Here is an 18848-nt window from a genome sequence, read left to right on the forward strand (position 1 = left end):
CAGTAAAGGGCTTTAACCCTTTCAAAAAGTCTGCACCACCAGAATCTGAAACAATGCACTATGGATCAGGATAAAAATACAAGAAAATATTGCAGATACACATCCCTTCACTATCCTAGTTGAACGGCATTTTGGTTTCTACTATGAGGTAAACTGAAGAATGTGTACAGTATTAGCCTGGAGACAATCTAAAGAAATTCCATGACAACAAGCTGCAATCACCGGCCATCTGCTGGACTGCAGTATCCTAGTAGCTGGCTGGTGGCAGTAAGAAGAACATCCATCATCACATTGTGATGAGGACAGTAAGCAGAAAAGTTTAAATTCTTAAGTTCCATATGAGGCATGGTCTGAGCCAGTGAAAGATGGCCGCCTAGCTTGGAAGCTCCCTCTGAAATGGGAGAACGGAGGCGAATTAACAGGTTCAGAAACACATTGCAGCTGGTGGAACAAGAAAGACCTGAGCTTCTAAAGAGCCCTAGAATACACTAGTGCAAGGAGGAAACAGTCTGATGATTTATGTGATCTGATAAAAGAACATGTATGTGCCAATCTCTCCCTCCAAAATGGTAGACTAGTAACATTTTAGCAGTGGTCGCTTTAGCCACTGGAACAAGAGGTGAAATACCTGCTAGGCATAGTAGGCAGAAGACGGCATACATAATTTCCCCACCAAGCATGCAATGGAGTCACTTGTATGGCAACAGCCTTCCTATATTTGGAGGTCCACATCATCCATATTGAGATGCTTTGTTAACATCCCACACTCACAAGGCTCCATACACGCTTCACACCTGCAGAAGAACAAAAGGAGTTCACTTACCAGCTCTTTATAAGGTTGTCCCGTTTCTAAGTACTTTAGAAAGGTGTCGCACACAAAGAAAGAAAACAAAAAAGCGCAGAAATAAGACAGAGAGATAATTAACAGCAGACCATAGTCCAAAAATACCCCGAGATATGCCAACAACTGCCTTATCCTGCACAGATTCCAGGGAAGAAGAAAAATGAATTCAACTGATTTCTCTAAACTCCTAACAAGCTGAAGTACAAGGTAATCTCTGTTTATCTTATAATATGCTTGGAGAGCCACGTCAAATATCTGCTCCATACTCTGATGCATAATTTCAGCATAATTCTGGGGCACTTTGGGTCCAAACCCATGCTTCCAGTGTGCTCATTTCCCAGGAGAACAACCTCCTCAAGATTCGACGTAGAGTTCTTTTCTTCACCCCTGTGAGGCTATCTGGACCTTTACTGATATCTTGTTAATCTAAATAAAGTGTGTTGAACTTTCTCAGAACAAACATCACCATGTTTTTAATAGGGAAATCAAACTGTATATGCTAAACAGTTGTGCACAAAAAAAAGACCACAAAGAAAAGGATCAAAAAGGTAGTAAAGAGCAGAAATTGGCGCTCAAAAGGCTTAAGCAGGATCCACCTATAATGGATTCACGCACTGAAAATAAGCAGCAAACCAGTACTAACTCAAACGTGGATTTAATCGTGCAACGCCTTTCTGTTCTCCATGAACTAACACAAAGTACCAAAACCAATATGAATCTCCTGCAAGCACCAGTGAAGCACAATCAACAATCAGAAGGGTGGAAGACGAAAACACAAAACTCAAGAAACTGATGTTTCACCAAAGAAAATCACCACACTATCTAGAGAAAACAGACCTTGACAACAGAAACATGAGGGGTGACTTAAGAATATTTGGCCACTCTTAACATGCAGAGGTCTGGGTTTCTTTCCTTGAGCAGTGGATATCACAAACTTTGGGAATCATCTTTGACAAACCCTTCCAAATGGAAAGAGTGCATGGTATTCCCACAAGACTTGTTCCATCGCTCAAATTGCCTAGACAGATACGTTTAAGATACCAGCACTCTGAAAACATTCTCTAACATATGAGGAAAGTCAAATATGTTATCTGCAACAGTGCAGACATAGGAAGATCAAGACTATGCAAAAGAGACAGCGTCTAAAAGGAAAAGCTTCCTTGGTCTCAGAAATGACCTCAAACTACTGAACATTTAATTGTCATATGCTAAATTGGACAAACAGACTCTTCCATAAAGGCAAAACCTTGTTCTTAGAGGACCTACCAGATCTGCACACTTTCATCTCAAATCAACAACAGACTGAAATGTCAGTTTTATTTTCAGAAAGTAATTTAATCGGCAACAACTATTCTGCCTTACCATAAGACCAGCCTTTTTTGGCTCCACATTTAGCCCATTTTCCCTATTCAATACCTACATTACTTTCTGTGCATTTAGGATACATGTTTGTTAGTACATTGTAAGTATGACGTCTGTATCTCTAGACCTATACCAAGCTCAACATAGCTCCTATATTTTTTAAACAGTAGTAGACGTGTTATCCAGAATTTCTAACATGTTGGTGTATATGGTATTACATTCCTAATGCTCTTATCACTCTTCAGTATTCTCTTGACTAGGCATTAATACCTACTATAAACACACCAGCCTCAGTAGTCGCATATTATTCTCATAACAACCCATTATGTGTAACATTTTCCTGCAACTCTGCAAGGCACATATTTCTACAATTCAGCTTTTAGCCTACAACAGACATAACCCTACAGTCATCTTATTTGGTTGTTGATAGAGTCTGGATTCTCTATTCATGGTTTTAAGTGCTATTCAAAGTTCTCCTGTTTAATCGCACTGCAAGCTCTGCAATTAATATGTATTTACATAAACACAGAAGTAGCAACCAGGGCTACTCAGCATATGTTGAATAATAATTTACATACAGGCTCCTCATAGACGGATTCATACAAAGTTGATCATTGTTCTCCAGTTATATGCAAATGTTGTAATATATACATGATGTTTCTTTTGGCTTCGGGGGGGTGAGTGACAATCTGAAAGGACACAAGTCTCTCGTAGCTTCACAACATTGCCTGAGGCTGGTGGGTGGGTTGGGAGGTTTACAGTTTTGCAGCCATTTATAATGTCAATTATTTTCAGCTTTTTTTTTTTTTACCTTTGGTTCAAGAAAGGTTATTTTTTCCTGCTTTGATCTTTCCTTTCTTCTATATATGCCTGACCACATTACTGATTTGCAAACGTTTACCAAAATGTTTTATGCTTCACAGTGGGGTTGCGACACACAGTACCTCCCAAACACTGATAGGAAAACAATATATAGATAATCCTTATCACTTGACAGCCCAAGTAACACTTTATGAATAATAACCCTATCAAAGTTTTGTTGCTGAATTCCATGGGGTGTTAAGAGAAGAAAAATTACTGAATATTATTTTCTGAAGCTGAAAGGTGACAGTCTTCTCCTACAGGACACGACTGGGTGACATGATTACATAAAGTTTGTTAGGGCACTGGTACTCTGGACTTGCATTTTCTCCAGATTTTAAAAAAAAAAGTATGGTGTGCTCATCCTTTTGTCTAAAAAGACGGGCTGTAAAACAATTGACATGGCAGGTAGATGGTTGATTATCAAGGCAATTAAGGACAGCAGTGACCTCTATGTGGTGAACGTATATGCCCCAACTCCTGATGATCCACAATTCTGGTTAGAGCTTAAGAGGAGAATTAATGAGATCCCGACCACACCAACATTATATTAGGAGGCAAGTTCAATTTACCAATGGATATTGTCCTCCATAGGTTGTCCACCTGTAAATATCGACCCAACAAAGCTCATAAACAACTAAAAAACACATGCTTGCTTAAACTTTCAGACATTCGGATATTACATAATTCAGCTAGAAGTCAATTTACTTTTAACTACCACCCACATAATTCACATTCCAGGATTGACTATACCTTTGTGAAAGATACTTTGACCCCAAACTGCTATAATCTTAAAACAGAACCAATACTGTATCTCCTTAGATAAAACTATTATGAATCAAACAAAAAAAGAGAAGCTAAGGAACGTGAACAAAGGAACTGTGAATTAACTTACAAGCAAAAGAGAAGCATATCCAAGCATTCTTTAACTGTTTTAGAGAAATTCCTCCCCTCTTCCCTCACCTGAAATAATCTGGGAAACGATAAAAGGTACAACCAGGAGTCACATAATAAACATGTCAAACAAAACTAAAGAGACTAACAAAAGTCTTTAGAATCAGAAATTAAAAGACCTGTCAACTAAAGGGAATTTGTTTGAGATGCTAAGTATTTTAAATACTCTAAAATAAGAAAATAACAAATTGCAGCAGAGCTCATGAATGGGTAAACAACCAAAAGGCAATAAACTGGGTGTATTCAATAAGGCTGGGAAAACACTTACCAGCTACCTCAAATCTAAAAACTCAAATTCTCTATTGCAGCAATAAGAACTTAATGGGGACAAACTACAACAGATATCATGGAAATCCCTCAAATATTTCATGATTACTATAAAACAATTTGTAATCCAATCACTCATTTAAATCCTAATGTTTGCCAAAATTACCTAAATAATACCTGTATAACAAAATTAACCTCTGAGGCACAATCAAAACTTAAACCAATTACTAAAGCTGGAAACGTTAAGGCTGTTAATTCGCTCAAAAATGGTAAAGCATCTGGACCAGACAGGTTTTCTGACAGCTTATATAAATCTTTCTTTCTCCATCTAATGAACCACAGGCGGAAGTTTTTCACTCATTATGTGACTACTGGGCCTACAACACCTAACTACTAAGAAGCCAAAATAGTGGTGATACATTAAGTCAGTAAAGGCCACAAAACAATAAAACTACAGATCAATTTCTCTAGTAAATGCAGATTGCAAAATGTTCACTAACATTTTGGTATTCAGATTAGAGGAACATCTTATAGCCTTAATAAACACACCACTAACTGGCTTCATTAACAGAAGAATTGCCACAGACAACCCTAGATTATTAGCACAATTAACTGAAAAGGTGAAGTTATTGTCATAACCTCCAAATGGCAATGGCCTTAGATACTGAGAAGCCATTCGAAAAGTCTCTTGGATGTAACTTAAAACTGTGTGTTATGAGAATTTGACTATGGGCCACTGTTTGAAACTATGATTTTTGCGCTATATGCTAATCTGACGGCACAAGTTAGAATTAAAGGTTCCCTCTCCGAAAAATTCCAATTGTTGCAAGGTACGTGTAAAGGTTGCCCCTCATCACCACTACTCTTCCCATTAACAATTGAACCACTACTAATAAATATCAGTCGAAACACAGCAATCAAGGGTATCCCCTTTGATTCCAGTTTCGAGAAGGTTGCAGCCTATGCGGAGGATGTCCACTTTTATTCTTTTATACATTCTAGACAGTCACATTGCATATGAAGGTTTCAGGATGCATGCTAAACATGCGCAAAACAGAGGTTTTCCACTTAAATATTCTTTATACCTCGGTTAACAGTCAAAAACAATTTGCAATGGCAATCAACCAAAATGAAATCCTTACGATTAGAGTTTCACTGATTTCTGTACATCACAAAAGACAATACTGAAAGCAAAATCTTAAATCAAATTCAAAATGAGATTGATACTTAGTTCCCTAAACATATAATAACCTGTCAAAATAATAATAGTCCCCAGATCAACTTTGCTACTATTATGTTTTCTATCCCAGTCCTTCTACAAATCAGTCAACAGTATAATTTAAAATGTTATCAGGCGAAATAAGAAATCAAGATTTGCTATGAATAAAATAAGCACTGACAGGGAAGAGGGTGGGGTCAGGTCTCGAAATCTCATTAAACAACAACTAACTTTATTTACGGAAACAAACAACATACTGGGTACAGCGTGACCTCTACCTTGTTGGAAATTGGATAGTTGTTAAGGGCAGGTAAGTACCCACACTTATCAATAGGCCAGAAACACCCACTAGGCCAGTCAGGCTCTCAATAAATGAATCCCAGCTCAACCCTTGCTCGCTTGGCAACAAGCAGTTAGGCTTAATTTAGGAGAAGGTGTGTAAAGCATTTAAACATCACAAAATAGTAAATAAGTAAAACACAAAATACAATAAAAATCCAACAACAATTAATAAAAATAGATATTACCTTTAAAATGACAATAAAAAAGCAACAATCCAATAAAGGGAACCAGAAAAATGAATTTTTAAAGGTTAAATGTTTTTTAGCACATAGAAACTAAAAGCGCCAATCTGGATATCTGGTTGCACTCCAATGGGGCAAAGACAAAACTTGAGGCCGACCGTGATGGAGCCCTGCTCGCTACAGTGCACGGGAAGCCTCGGTTAAAGTTTTACCTTTGTACTTAGTCTTTTTCTTGAAGATATTCTGGACTGGGACAAACTCACAAAGCAAATTTAACCTCCCTGGAGCCCTCTTCGGATATGCGTTGCAGGAGACCTCGGTCAAGGATTTTACGTTCGGACTTGGACAATTTTTCAGGGGCTCGAAATCTTCATCTGGGACAAAGTTGAAATTTAAGAAAACCTCCCTGGAGCCCTCCTCGGATCCACTGCGTGGGAAGCCCCAGTCAACATTTTTACGTTCAGACTTAGAAAGTTTTTGGGAGCTTTTTTTCTCTCAGACATCAGACGACAGTCCACAGCAGGCCGATTTAGAGTCGTCGGATAGCCTTCCCCCAGGGAAATTCTGGAAGTCTGGGGCACCGGAGATTTTCAGCAGGATGAATCTGCAAGTCAGGTCAGGTTGTGGTCAATGTAAGGCGGCTTGACTCACAACGTCATCTCGGTCCACTTCTGAGGCTTTTTTCCAAAGTTACTCCAAACACCTGGATCTTCTTCCAGAAGTTCTTTTAGGGTTCTTTAAGAGCCCATAACTCACCAGAAGGTTCCAGAAGCTCTGAGTTGATCCTTGGGGGTTGGGACTCCAACTCCCAGAATGCACCAGGTTCAAATCCAAAAATGACCACTGGTCAATTTCTTCAGGGCTTGATGCAGGGGACCCTAGTCAGTTATTCTTTACCTGTAGCAAACAGGGAGTCTCTCCTTGAAGCAGTAGAAGACAGGCCTTTTGGTGGTGAAGCCAAAGTGTGCAGCTGGTGCAGTCCTTCTGAGTGCAGTGTCCAGGTGCAGGCCAGGGGTCCAGCAGGGCAGTTCTTCTTGTCTTGTTCCTGTAGGGATCTGAGGTGGGGTGCAGCTTTGTCAATATTATCCTTGCTCCTGGGGTGGAAAACAGTGTGGGGGGGGGGTGGGGGCTCTGTCCAATCATGTGCAGGCCACCACCCTCTTGAGTGACCATTTCCTGGAAAGTGTGGCAAAAATCAATCCCAGGGAGCAACATTCCTCCAAAATTCAACATGGCAAAAATTAAATCTTAGAGTTTAGGTCTGGCTGAACCCAACCACTGGTGTGGCTAAGCTTCCCTTACACAGTCCTTCCTTAATCTAATGAGGGAGCACCTGGCTGGCTGGGTTTGCAGGAAATGGGGGAGGTACAGTTGCTGTCCCAAATGTCCATCCTTCCTTCCTTCCTTTGAAGACCGGTTTGGCTGCTCTCCCCCCATTCTGTTCTACCGTCTGCTGAGGCAGATCTCCTCCCACCAGATGCATCCGTTGTTTCAGCCCAGGCCACTTCACACCACACCAAGGCAGCCTGGCTCAGGCTGCAAGAGGCTGACCAATTAGAGAAGGGCACTACAGGGCTGAAGTTACTAACTTTTAGTAAGCATTCTAAAACTCTTTCTAGGTACAAGTTATTTGAAATTCAACAGTTGCAAGTTGTTGAATTTAATATAAATTTTAATTTGATACTAAACAAGCCATATTTAACTTCTTCCTATGGAAAATAAACCTATTATTTTAAAATAAGGTCTCTCCATGTTAGCCTATTGAGCCCATTCGCTACAATGGGGGAAAACAAGTTTCGCTATTTTTCCCTCACTAGGATTTTAAAAAGATCTTTTATAAAGTCCCTGCTTATAGTTTCAATGCACCCAACTCTAGGGGCACTTACAGCATACCCTAGGGGTGACTGATATGTACAAATAAGGTTGCTTAGTACTTTTAGTTCCAAAGTCGAATTTGGGGTTAACTTTCACTTAAAAGCAGCCAGCAAGGTAGGCCTGCCTTTAGAATGGCACTGGGTACCACAGCAGTGCACCTATGTGTATACTACAAATGCTGGGGTCCCTAAACCTACATGCCCTACCATATACTAGGGACCTATGGGTAGATTGGTACAGCCAATTATAATTAGCCTGATTTGCATATCCATTTTAATCAGAGCACAGGCCCTGGGACTGTTTAGCAGTGCCCGGGGCACCATCGGAGTCAGAAACACACCAGTATAAGTGAACAATGGGGGAAAAGTTAGGGGACTTCTGCAATCAGCCCAGTTTTCGCACACACCTCATTTGTGGGTGCAAATAGAAAAAGATTTTCTAAAACCCATGACTTCAATAAGTACCCTAACCATGAAACATCTTAATGTTAAACATTCTTAGAACATTTGAAAAGACTCTATAGAAGCTTTTAAATATTTAGACAAATTGAGTAAAATCAAATTAGGTAAATCAGCTTTTGGTTTCTGATGGGACAATTTCCAAATTGAAATTGTCAGTAAACTGTCTTTCTGGCAAGCATGGATTACAGGAGGCACATACTATGTTAAGGATGTAGTTAATAAAGAAGACTACCTCCTCTGGTGTTTTCCAATTGCAACACAATCTAACAAACTCTACCTTTTATTATTCCCTCAAACTTAAAGTGGCCCTTAATAAAAAACGAAATTTTCATAAATCACAAATTTCTGACTCAATCAACAACCCACTCCATTTACAAGATCATCGAGCAGAAGAAATATACAAAATAGTTTCCTCAAAAAGCTTTAAAGTATATCTACACATTCAAGGAAAATAGGGAACCATTTGTAGTAACAAAAAAAAGACTCCACTTGATAAAACTTGAATGAATGTATGGAAATTTGTTACTGTGGAGGGGGGGGGGGGGGTTTGGGCTCAGTGGTACAGAGGACTCGGACTCAGAGTTTATGGTTCTATAAGGCCGTAGCGCTGGTTTATTAATTATAGTAAAGATATTGGGTAAGTAGCTGAACTTCTCCTTAGTCTTTCTCCGGGGATTTTCTATTGGAGGTGCTAGGTGGTTTGTACGTGTCCTTAGTGTTCTTTCCTTTTTCTGTTAGGTGGCGATCTTCCGATAGCTTCTTCTGGGTTCCCGTGGACTCTCGGAAGAACAAGAGGATAAGTCCAGGTAAGTAGGACAGTAATTTACTATCTGTATTATCTTGTTAGTACAGGGGGGTGTGAGGGAAGGAACTACAGGAGGTGGTGTGTTGATGGAGGTTAGGTCAGAAAAAAGAGCGCAAAAGCGGGTGGTTACTGTGGCTGTGTCAGGCTAGTGATAGGCTGGTAAGGTGGTCTGTGGCTCCCAAGTCCCCAGCACCCAAACCAATCGGCCTTTTTTCCTCTCCGCCCTCCCCAGTCTCCTTCCACCTCCCACTTACCCCTTTAATGTGGGTGCCCCTGAATATGGCCCGTACCTTGTGCAGCCACGCCCCTCCTGGGTCGTGGAAGGATTTCTCTCTCTCTCTCTCTCTCGTGAGTTCTCTTCAGCTCCAGCGCATGGGCTGGGCTTCTGCTCCTTCGTCCTCGTTTTGGCCGCACTCGGTTCTGCTCCGGTAGGTTCCTCCGTCTCGACGTCTTCTTTCGTCTCTCTCCCATCTGGTTCGGTGTTCCTCTTCTTTATGGCGTCCTTCCCCCTTTCCGATGCGGCAGTCCGGAAGTCCGGTGCCGATCAGGTGTACCGCCCCCACGCGTCTCCTTGACGACGTGTAATGGGGACGGAGGAGGTGCTCCGACGGCGCCATGACTGTTCGTTGGTAGGCGAGGTGGACGACACCCGCCTACATACCCCATCCCATGAACGGGACTTACATATCTGTTTCATAAGCCCAGAAATTAATGGTGTCCCTTGATCGGTAAGAATTTCTTCAGGGAAACCAACCCGTGAAAAAAATGCTATCATAGCTTGAGCGACGGCTTTGGTGGTGGTACTGGTAAGGGGAATTGCCTCAGGATATCTACTGGCGTAATCAACCAGAACGAGGATATGAGTATGGCCCTTAGTAGATGGTAACAGAGGTCTGACCAAGTCCATGCGTACTCTTTTGAAGGGGGTATCTATAATTGGTAGTGGATGTAACGGGGCTCTTCTGGTGGCTCCTGGTTCTACTAGTTGGCATTTTGGGCAGTGGGCACAGTACCTTCGAATATAAGCATAGACTCCCGGCCAGTAAAAACGTCTCAATAAGTATTCCTCTGTTTTTTCACGGCCACAATGGCCTCCTCCAGGCTGGTTGTGAGCTAGGAACAAGTCCGGTAGGGCTCAGGGACCACTAGTTGTCGTTTCTCTCCATTTACTGTCGTAGATACTCGATATAATAGGTCCTTATGTACTATAAAGTGGGGACCTACCTCTCGGTTAGAGTCACTTTTGGCACTTCTCCAGGCGTGCTCGAGGGTGGGATCTTCGCGTTGGCTTATTCTAAATGACACTGGGGAGCTGGTTATATTGGCCACTGTTTTCTCGGCTTCCTTCTGTCTTTGATTACTAGCATGTTTTTGTTTTTCTGCCCTTTTCTCTTTTCGGGTTAGTTTTTTCCGTTCGGGGGGGCTGTAAATGGGGGTATCCCGAAATGGAGCGGCAACCCACCAGCAATCGATAGGGTTGGGCTTCCGTGTTTGGTCTAGAATATCATTAAACCGCTGGTAATCAGTCCCAATGACACAGTCCTCTATCAAGTTATCCATGAGTCCCATGGAGAGGAAGTCATGATAGGTGTTCCACTCTATTTCTACCAATTCAAGGGGATACTGAGCTCGGTCCCCATGGATGCAACATATCGTCACCCAGTGTTCCGCATTGGAATTTACAGACTTGACTATATCTCGACGTATCACTGACTGACTACACCCGGAGTCAATCAAGGCCATGACCAATTGTCCATTTATTTGCAGGGGATATTTAAAAGACGTATCACCTTTTCCTATGCACAGGACTCTCCCTCGAGTAACCCCTATCTCCATTGGTTCTACTCCCTCATGTTTCTTTGGACATCCTCGGGCTAGGTGGCCCCACTCCCCACAACTGAAACACTGAGGTTGTTGCATGGGGTTTCTCTCTGTACTCCGGGAGGAGGATCCTGGCTCCTCAGGGGTTCGTCTGGTTGTATATTGGGGAGGAGTTACAGGTAGTTTTTGCTCAGGGGTCTGGAAGTTTGGCTTTTCACATCCACTGATCTGTGATAGGCGCATGCCAAGTCGACTGCTAGTTCGGTGTCGATTTTAGGGTGCTGTCTTATCCAGTTCCGGGTGCTCGTAGGAAGTGAATCTAAATATTGTTCTAAGATAATGGCCTTGATGACATCTTCACGGTCAGTCCCTAAGGGCCCCAACCACTTCAGTCCTAGATCTTTCACCCGGTAGTAAAATGTACGTGGATCTTCATTTGGTCCCCATTTCACTTTGCAAAACTTTGTCCTATAATACTCAGTATCATGCCCCACTCGTTCTAAAATACTCTTCTTAATATCGGAATATGGGGTGGTGCCCCCAGGATTTGCAGCCTGATAAGCGGACTGGAGTGTGTCTGTTAAGAGGGGAGCGATATATTGACCCCATCGGTTTTCAGGCCATTGAGCTGATGAGGCTACTCTTTCAAAGTTCTTAAAAAAGGAGTCGGGATCCTCTCCCTCCTGATATTTTTGTAATACCGAGCTCGGCACATTCGGGTGTACTTTACTGGCAGCAATTGTATCGGTCAGTTTTTGAAGAGCAGTCTCATGAACTAATTGATTATTGGCCATTATAGTGGCCTGACTTTTCAAGGCGGCTTGAAGGACCTCTCTGTCTTCTTTGGCCTCCCTTTGTTGCGCCCCCCAGACTAATTGGAGGTGGCGTTGACCCTCTGCCAGTTGTTTTATCATGTCCTCGAGGGTAGGTTTCTCCTCCATGCTTACAATACCTCTGTACGGCCCAGGAGGGGGGAGTGAAATGTATACAAGTCTGATCCCACTTCTGACAGTCTCCTTTTCCTCCTTCCACCTCCCCCTTACCCCTTTAAAGTGGGTGCCCCTGAATATGGCCCGTACCTTGTGAAGCCACGACCCTCCTGGGTCGTGGCAGGATTTCTCTCTCTCTCGTGAGTTCTCTTCAGCTCCAGCGCGTGGGCTGGGCTTCTGCTCCTTCGTCCTCGTTTTGGCCGCACTCGGTTCTGCTCCGGTTGGTTCCTCCGTCTCGACGTCTTCTTTCGTCTCTCTCCCCTCTGGTTCGGCGTTCCTCTCCTTTATGGTGTCCTTCCCCCTTTCCGATGCGGCAGTCCGGAAGTCCGGTGCCGATCGGGTGTACGGCCCCCACGCGTCTCCTTGACGACGTGTAATGGGGACGGAGGAGGTGCTCCGACGGCGCCATGACTGTTCGTTGGTAGGCGAGGTGGACGACACCCGCCTACAGTTACCAAGTCCAAAATTTCACACGGAAACTCACAATGTAGATACTGGATGATTCATAGATGTTTTTGGACGCCACACAAACTCTTCAAGCTAGAACTTAGCAACTCAGAGAAATTCTGGAATTGCCTAGAAGATGCAGGCACTTAAGAACACATGCTTTTCCACTGAAGTTACTTACATCTTTCTGGGACACAATGAACAAGACAATGAGATCTTTCAACAACATACTATACTTAATCCTATAAACATTGCCCTGGGACCTTGATATTGAGCTCCAACATTACTATTAGACCCTAACAACTTCATACTTCTGGACCCTAACAACGTCATACTTCTGGACCTATACCTGAGGATCAAAACTATAATCTATGATTGGAAAGACTACAAATTCATTTCACATAATACTTGTTGGGTCGGTATGTTTCCTGAGGAGTGCAGATAGTATAATATTCAATAAAGAATAGGAGCAGGACTCTTACAGACATCAGTGGTCCACCCTGTATCTAAAAAAAACTGCAACATCCTTAAATCCCCTCAGTCAGGTAATAGTAGCTCTTGCCCCCAATACGCCCCGTCATCCCCAAACCCCTCACATTTGGTGATCAATTGTTCTGCTTTGATTCAAACTAAGAGGGAACAACGCTAAAGAATGCGAAGAATGCAGCACTCAGTCTGAGTAATGAATTTATTAAGGCACTTCCCAGGTCTCAAACACAAATATACAAAAATAATGTGAGAACTTAATTTGAATGCAGCAACACACGTGCAGTTACTAAAATAATCACAGCAGTTGGATAATAATAATTATAGAAAATGCAATATATCAACAACGAATATATATGCAGTGAATAAATCTAGATAATTAAGAATTAAAAATGCACCACCATGGGTATCAAATCCAACATCATGCCAACGTCAAGCTGTGCAACCTGGAACAGCTGAGACAGGAGGAATTTCCCCAATGGACTCTGATTTTCCTGGGCAATGTATCCACCATCAGGAATGATTTTCTTCTGCCTCAGTGTCAGGCTTCCCCACCTTATATACTTTAAACAAAACTTAAGAGGAAGGTTGTAGTAACCCTCCCTCCCTTCGAGGAAGGTGTGAAATTCAAGCACTGGCTTTACTGGGTCATTATTGAAAAACATGCAAAAAGATTGGCCAGATCCCAAGGTGTATTTCGAAGAGTGAGCCGTACCCTTCTCCACCATAAAATTCTCATCCTTGTACACTCTAATCAACGTTGCATCCCCCATGTTGTGTTCCCTTCCCTGGTGAGAAAAGTGGAAACACATTAACTAGCTAATGGAAAAATACCTGCGCCACCGATGTGATGGCATTTGAAGCTAAGCTAAGCACAAAATGGAGTCAGTGGTCAAGATGGAATCAGTGGTTAAATACAGATAACATTAAACCATTACAATAAGACAAGGAAGCTTGTGCTAGGACATCCAAGTATATACCAGGCCTATGCATCCCTCTACTCCTCCACCTTTACCTTCTGTTCTCTGTTTTAATATTTTATCTGATTTCCAGTGAAGCAACCTGGGGCCTTGATACAAAATGCACATATGACTCCTGTTTCTTATATGCTGTGATCCAGATAATGCTTTAATGTGTCATACAACTCTGTAAATGACTTCTCTGGCAATCTTTTGTCTCCTATCTTTGAAAAATGCTATTAAACAAATATTGAAATGACAAAACATGTTTTACATTCTCATTCATAACTTTTCCTGGATGTTCTCATGCGTTACTATGAGATAATTTTAGAGTGCTTGGGGTCACAGCACATCTACACTTATATGTCAGAACAGCAGTTAATGGGACTTCATAAACCTGGTGTTAGATCTGGTCAGAGCAGAGAAATCATTATACTCAAGATCACAAATGACTTCTTCCAAATCTTTGATGGCAAACACTGAATGCTAGTACTCATTGACCTATGTGCAATTTATAATAGTATCAACCACAACATTCTCTTACACATTATATGCACTAAGATGGACAAGGAAGGCACAGTAGTGACTAACAGAGCACAGTGCACTAAACTAGGTAATTCTCTATTTGATTTCAACATGGTCCAACTTGGAGGCATAGGGATCTATCCTTACCCCACTATTACTCAACTTGTATGAAGAAGCACTGGTTGTGATATTCCTCAAGGCAGGTACTGACCTCCAAAAGTATGCAGATAATATGCAGCTGAACCTCAAGATTGATAGCACAAATGATCTTGACACTGTAGACTAATCCTTTGTCTGTCATAACCGCTAGGTGAATTCCTCCTATTACCCCAACATCTCTTATGTCCTCCCTCCTGACTGGATTGTTAAGCTACAGGTCCTAAACATCTTCCACATTAGTGTGAAATTAGCCAAATCCCTAGGCATCATACTGAATAGCTCCCTCAATATCAAAGAAATCACAAAGGCCTTCATTATGAGCGCCCAAGTAAATGGGAAGGGTTTTCCGCAAATCACTGAGATACCAATACACGGGTACTGTAGCTTTGTGGGTGGGGAACATCTGGCCCATTAAGAGTTGGACCCTGAAGGTCCCCTATGAAATTATGAATTACCGGGTAATCAATAATTCAGGATCCAATTCCACTGGTAATTCCCTATTTTGGGCTGGACTTCCACATGGAGATTTTGGCTGCATCAAGCATCCGAAATCTCCAGATGATAGTTCAGATATTGAGAGACCTGCAGTATTCCCACAGATGTAATAATTCTGATGGGGATGTTAACTATGGTTATTGGCCTTACTGGAAGTAAGAGGCCGCTTGCAATGATGGCCTTAGTGTGCTACATGTAAATAGAATTTTCTGTGCAATATGCGGCCCTTCATTCCTAAACATGACTACAAAGTTTCTAGAACGGGCACTGGTAACATCTTGCATAGAATATGGGAACTCCACATTAACTGGATTACCTAAATTCCATCTAAACCCTTTCAAAACTATTCTTCACACTTGAGCCAGGCTGACTTTCACTTCACATATAAAATAGTTTGTATCACATACACAGTGAGACATCCAGACCTCGCACAAAATCTGGGACTATATGATAAAAAACGCAAATCACAAAGCAAATCTATACTACTTTTCATAGGCTGTTCATCACTAAGTACACCTTCTCAGACAGTGTACCTAGGATCTAGAATTTCCCTTTAACCTACATAAAACGTGCTCCCTTCTTGCAAATCTTCAAAGCCATACTAAAGGATCGCCAATGAAACCTTCCCCAACTCATTGTGCTCACTTTGTTCATGCCAGCTAATGACCGACGTCCCAGTGCTGCACTACCTTTGTACTTATCCTATTACCTTTTGTTATAAAGTGCTTCTCACTCTTAGTATCAATGTATCAATAATAACTCTAAAATTAAAAATTAAACTGCCCTAATAGTCTCTGCTCATAAGCGAGTGTGTCTGCTAAGTGTTTTCTCTAGCACTGTAGAATTGCCTGAAAACCTTTTTAAAACAATAACTGCGTGAAACAAACAATTACTTTTGGATATCAAGGTGTCATTTTAAATACATTTATCTTTTTTAGAATGTGCCTGATCACAAACTATCAACCTCAATAAAGCAGAAGAAATAAACAAAACAGGCATGTTGGTTTTGCTTAGTAACATGCATCACTTCAATTGTTAGTCCTCTAAGAAAGCCGCCATGAAACAGTTTCCATGGTAATCTTACTGTTCTATGGTATAGCTGTCCACGTTTTTCGTAGGGATACGGTACTTGCTACTATTTTTATACTTTGTTTTTTTCTTAGGTTGCATAGTGATGACCGGTTTCGTGGATGCCTGATACATTGCACCGGATTCCATTGGCAAGGTAAGCTTTCCTCCACTGATTGACCTACTCACTTCGGTTTCACATTTCAGTCATTCGACATACTGACCGCTCTTAAACCTCTTTCAGGCTGCCCCCTGTGCATCTACCAGGATAAATTCCAGATCCCTAAAGGGTGATAGATAGTGGGACTAGGTATATATGAAAATTATAAAAGGGGTTACAGCAAAAAATACATTTTGCCCAATAAGGATTGATGACATTGTTTACCAGGTACCACAGCTATGTCCTTCCCGAAAGAGTTCTCTTTTTCTTCTTTAAAGGGCGCCAGCTAGTGGGAGGCTAGTCACAGAGATTTGGCAACTTCTTTCCTGTCTGGTCTGATACTCTGTCTTTTTGTCAGATGTGGATTGTGGGATTGCTGATTTATTTTAGGCTTGGGGCTTATTCTCTGATGTAAATAGGATTAAAACTGATTTTTGGGACCAGGCACTATGCACAGTACAAGTGTTCTGTGGGTTTGACTCAGAAACCCTAGAAGGCCAGGGAGGTGAAGATGCAGTTTCTTACAAAGCCAAAAAGCCCCTATGTACTGTGGGATCAGTAGAATCTCGAGATGATTTCCGTGTTTCATCTAGATAGCAAATGCTGACCGCTTGACCACTTCTTCAATTCAACCTTTTAAGTGGTGTTCTGCTTTATTCTTGTCTGGCTCTTTAAAACTATTACCTGTCAGTAGATGAGAGGCCATTCATATGTTTGTAAAGCAAGCAATATCAGCAAAACTACCAATATTTGAAGTTTGGCAAAATATTAAACAGTTGTCACCCTCTTAGTGAGTCTTCTAATTCACTAACATCAGCCAAAGTCAAGGTAGAACACTAGACTTCTCTATAGCGTGAAATCAGTAGATTAAGAATTTCCACAGCTAATAATAACATTATTTGAATACAAATAATCCAGATGAGTACCGTGTGTCATTAAGAAGTTTTTTTTTTTTTTTAGATTTCAGCTTCTCCGCACTGGAGTCTGTCAGTATTATCAATGGCATTTCTCTCAGCTGCTTATTATCTCATCTCATTAATAACCAACATGGTATCACCGTCCCACTTCCAAGAAGAGGCAGAGTGCTGCTGGGTTGCTCCTCTTGTACGTACTCTGCCCCTGCCTCTGAAGGATCTGTAAGGCAGGGAGCTTGCAGATTGTTGTGGTGTCTGGAATCTGCCACGAAAGGAGGAGCCACGTCCAAAACCCCTAAACTTCTTATATGACCTAAAGGAAGAGGAAGTAGCTGCCTGAAGTCCTAACGACCTCGCTGTGGCTCTGCTCTCTTTGAAACGTTCAACAGCAGAATCTGCCTTTGTGCCAAAGAGTTTTTCTCCATCAAAAGGCAGATCCAGGAGAGTCGCCTGCACATCTGTAGAAAAGCCTTGTGAGTGCAGCCAAGCCTGACGCCTCAATACTATGGATGTGCCCATAGCGCTTGCCACAGAGTCAGAGGTGTCCAACCCAGACTGGATCACCTGGGTCGCCGCCGCCTGAGCATCCGCTAGCAAATGCAACACCTCTTGTGGCAAGTTTGGATGACCTTTTGCTTCCTCCATAAGGGCATGAATATAACGTCCCAATTGCATTGGTCGACTTCAAGGCCATACTGCATGACGAAAAGGCCTTCTTTGCAGCGTGGTCCATTTTCTTTGACTCCCTGTCCGCAGGGGTCCCGGGGAATGAACCAGGGGATGACCGGGAAGAGCACGAAGCCTGAACAACCAAAAACTCTCCGGAGTTGGATGTTTGGAAAGGAAGTCCGGGTCACCTGGAGCCGCACGATAGCGCCTTGCTACCGCCCTGTTGACAGCTGTAGAAGTCACAGGTTTCCTCCAAATGTCCTTGATGGGGTCCAGGAGAGCCTCATTGAAGGGCAAGAGAGGCTCCGCCACCACCGAGGCCGGATGCAGCACCTCCGTCAAAAGGTTCCTTTTCACCTCAGCAGCCGGAAGAGGAAGATCTAAAAAGTCTGCAGCCTTTCTTATTACTGCATGAAAAGATGCAGCCTCTTCGGTATACTCCCCAGGGGAAGCCAAATCCCATTCAGGGGAAGTATCAATACCACTTGCAGTGTCCAGACCCTGAAAATCACCCGAAGGCTCCAAGATTTCGCCTTCTTCCAGATGTTACCTGCTGTATTCCTCTTCCTCCAGGAGGCACAAAGCCAGACGTCTGGACCGGAGTCTGGATTCGAGACCCGGCGTTGATAAGGTGTCGGCTGACGCCGAAGATCTTCGCTGGTGCCGTTCTTCGGATCCATCCGACGCCGGACCCTCTGGCGCCACAGGCACCTTGACAGTAGACTGGATCCATGGAGAATCCACCGGCGCCGGAGTCACAGACGTTGTAGGCGTAACTGGTCTCCTTGGCGACACCAAGGGCATCGGTGCCGCAGCGGCTCCAGGCGGCAAAAATGGCATGAAGGGCAACGGCTTGTAAGGAGCCGGAGCACCCAAATTAAAAGCTAAAGGGCCCGACGGACCCGCATGCCCTTCACCAGGCGCCATGGTGGAAAAGATATTGAACATGGCATGTAAAAATGCCGCAGGATCCGTACCCGGCGC

The 18848-nt window shown here is 42.6% G+C and overlaps 1 protein-coding gene and 1 long non-coding RNA gene across 8 annotated transcripts in view; one reads left to right on the plus strand and one right to left on the minus strand.

Annotated features, from left to right (window-relative positions):
- MAPRE3 (microtubule associated protein RP/EB family member 3) overlaps positions 1-18848 on the minus strand; it is a 664975-nt gene that overhangs the window by 450576 nt on the left and 195551 nt on the right. The gene's annotated exons all lie outside the window — the stretch shown is intronic.
- The window catches only part of LOC138295378 (uncharacterized), a 382460-nt gene that overhangs the window by 146366 nt on the left and 217246 nt on the right, over positions 1-18848 (plus strand). Inside the window, exons 3-4 of the long non-coding RNA XR_011203586.1 lie at positions 9106-9173; positions 16217-16278. This is a non-coding gene — a long non-coding RNA (uncharacterized lncRNA). The remainder of the gene's footprint in view (positions 1-9105; positions 9174-16216; positions 16279-18848) is intronic.

Source organism: Pleurodeles waltl, chromosome 5 (assembly GCF_031143425.1).
Source record: "Pleurodeles waltl isolate 20211129_DDA chromosome 5, aPleWal1.hap1.20221129, whole genome shotgun sequence".
Lineage (NCBI taxonomy): Eukaryota > Metazoa > Chordata > Amphibia > Caudata > Salamandridae > Pleurodeles > Pleurodeles waltl.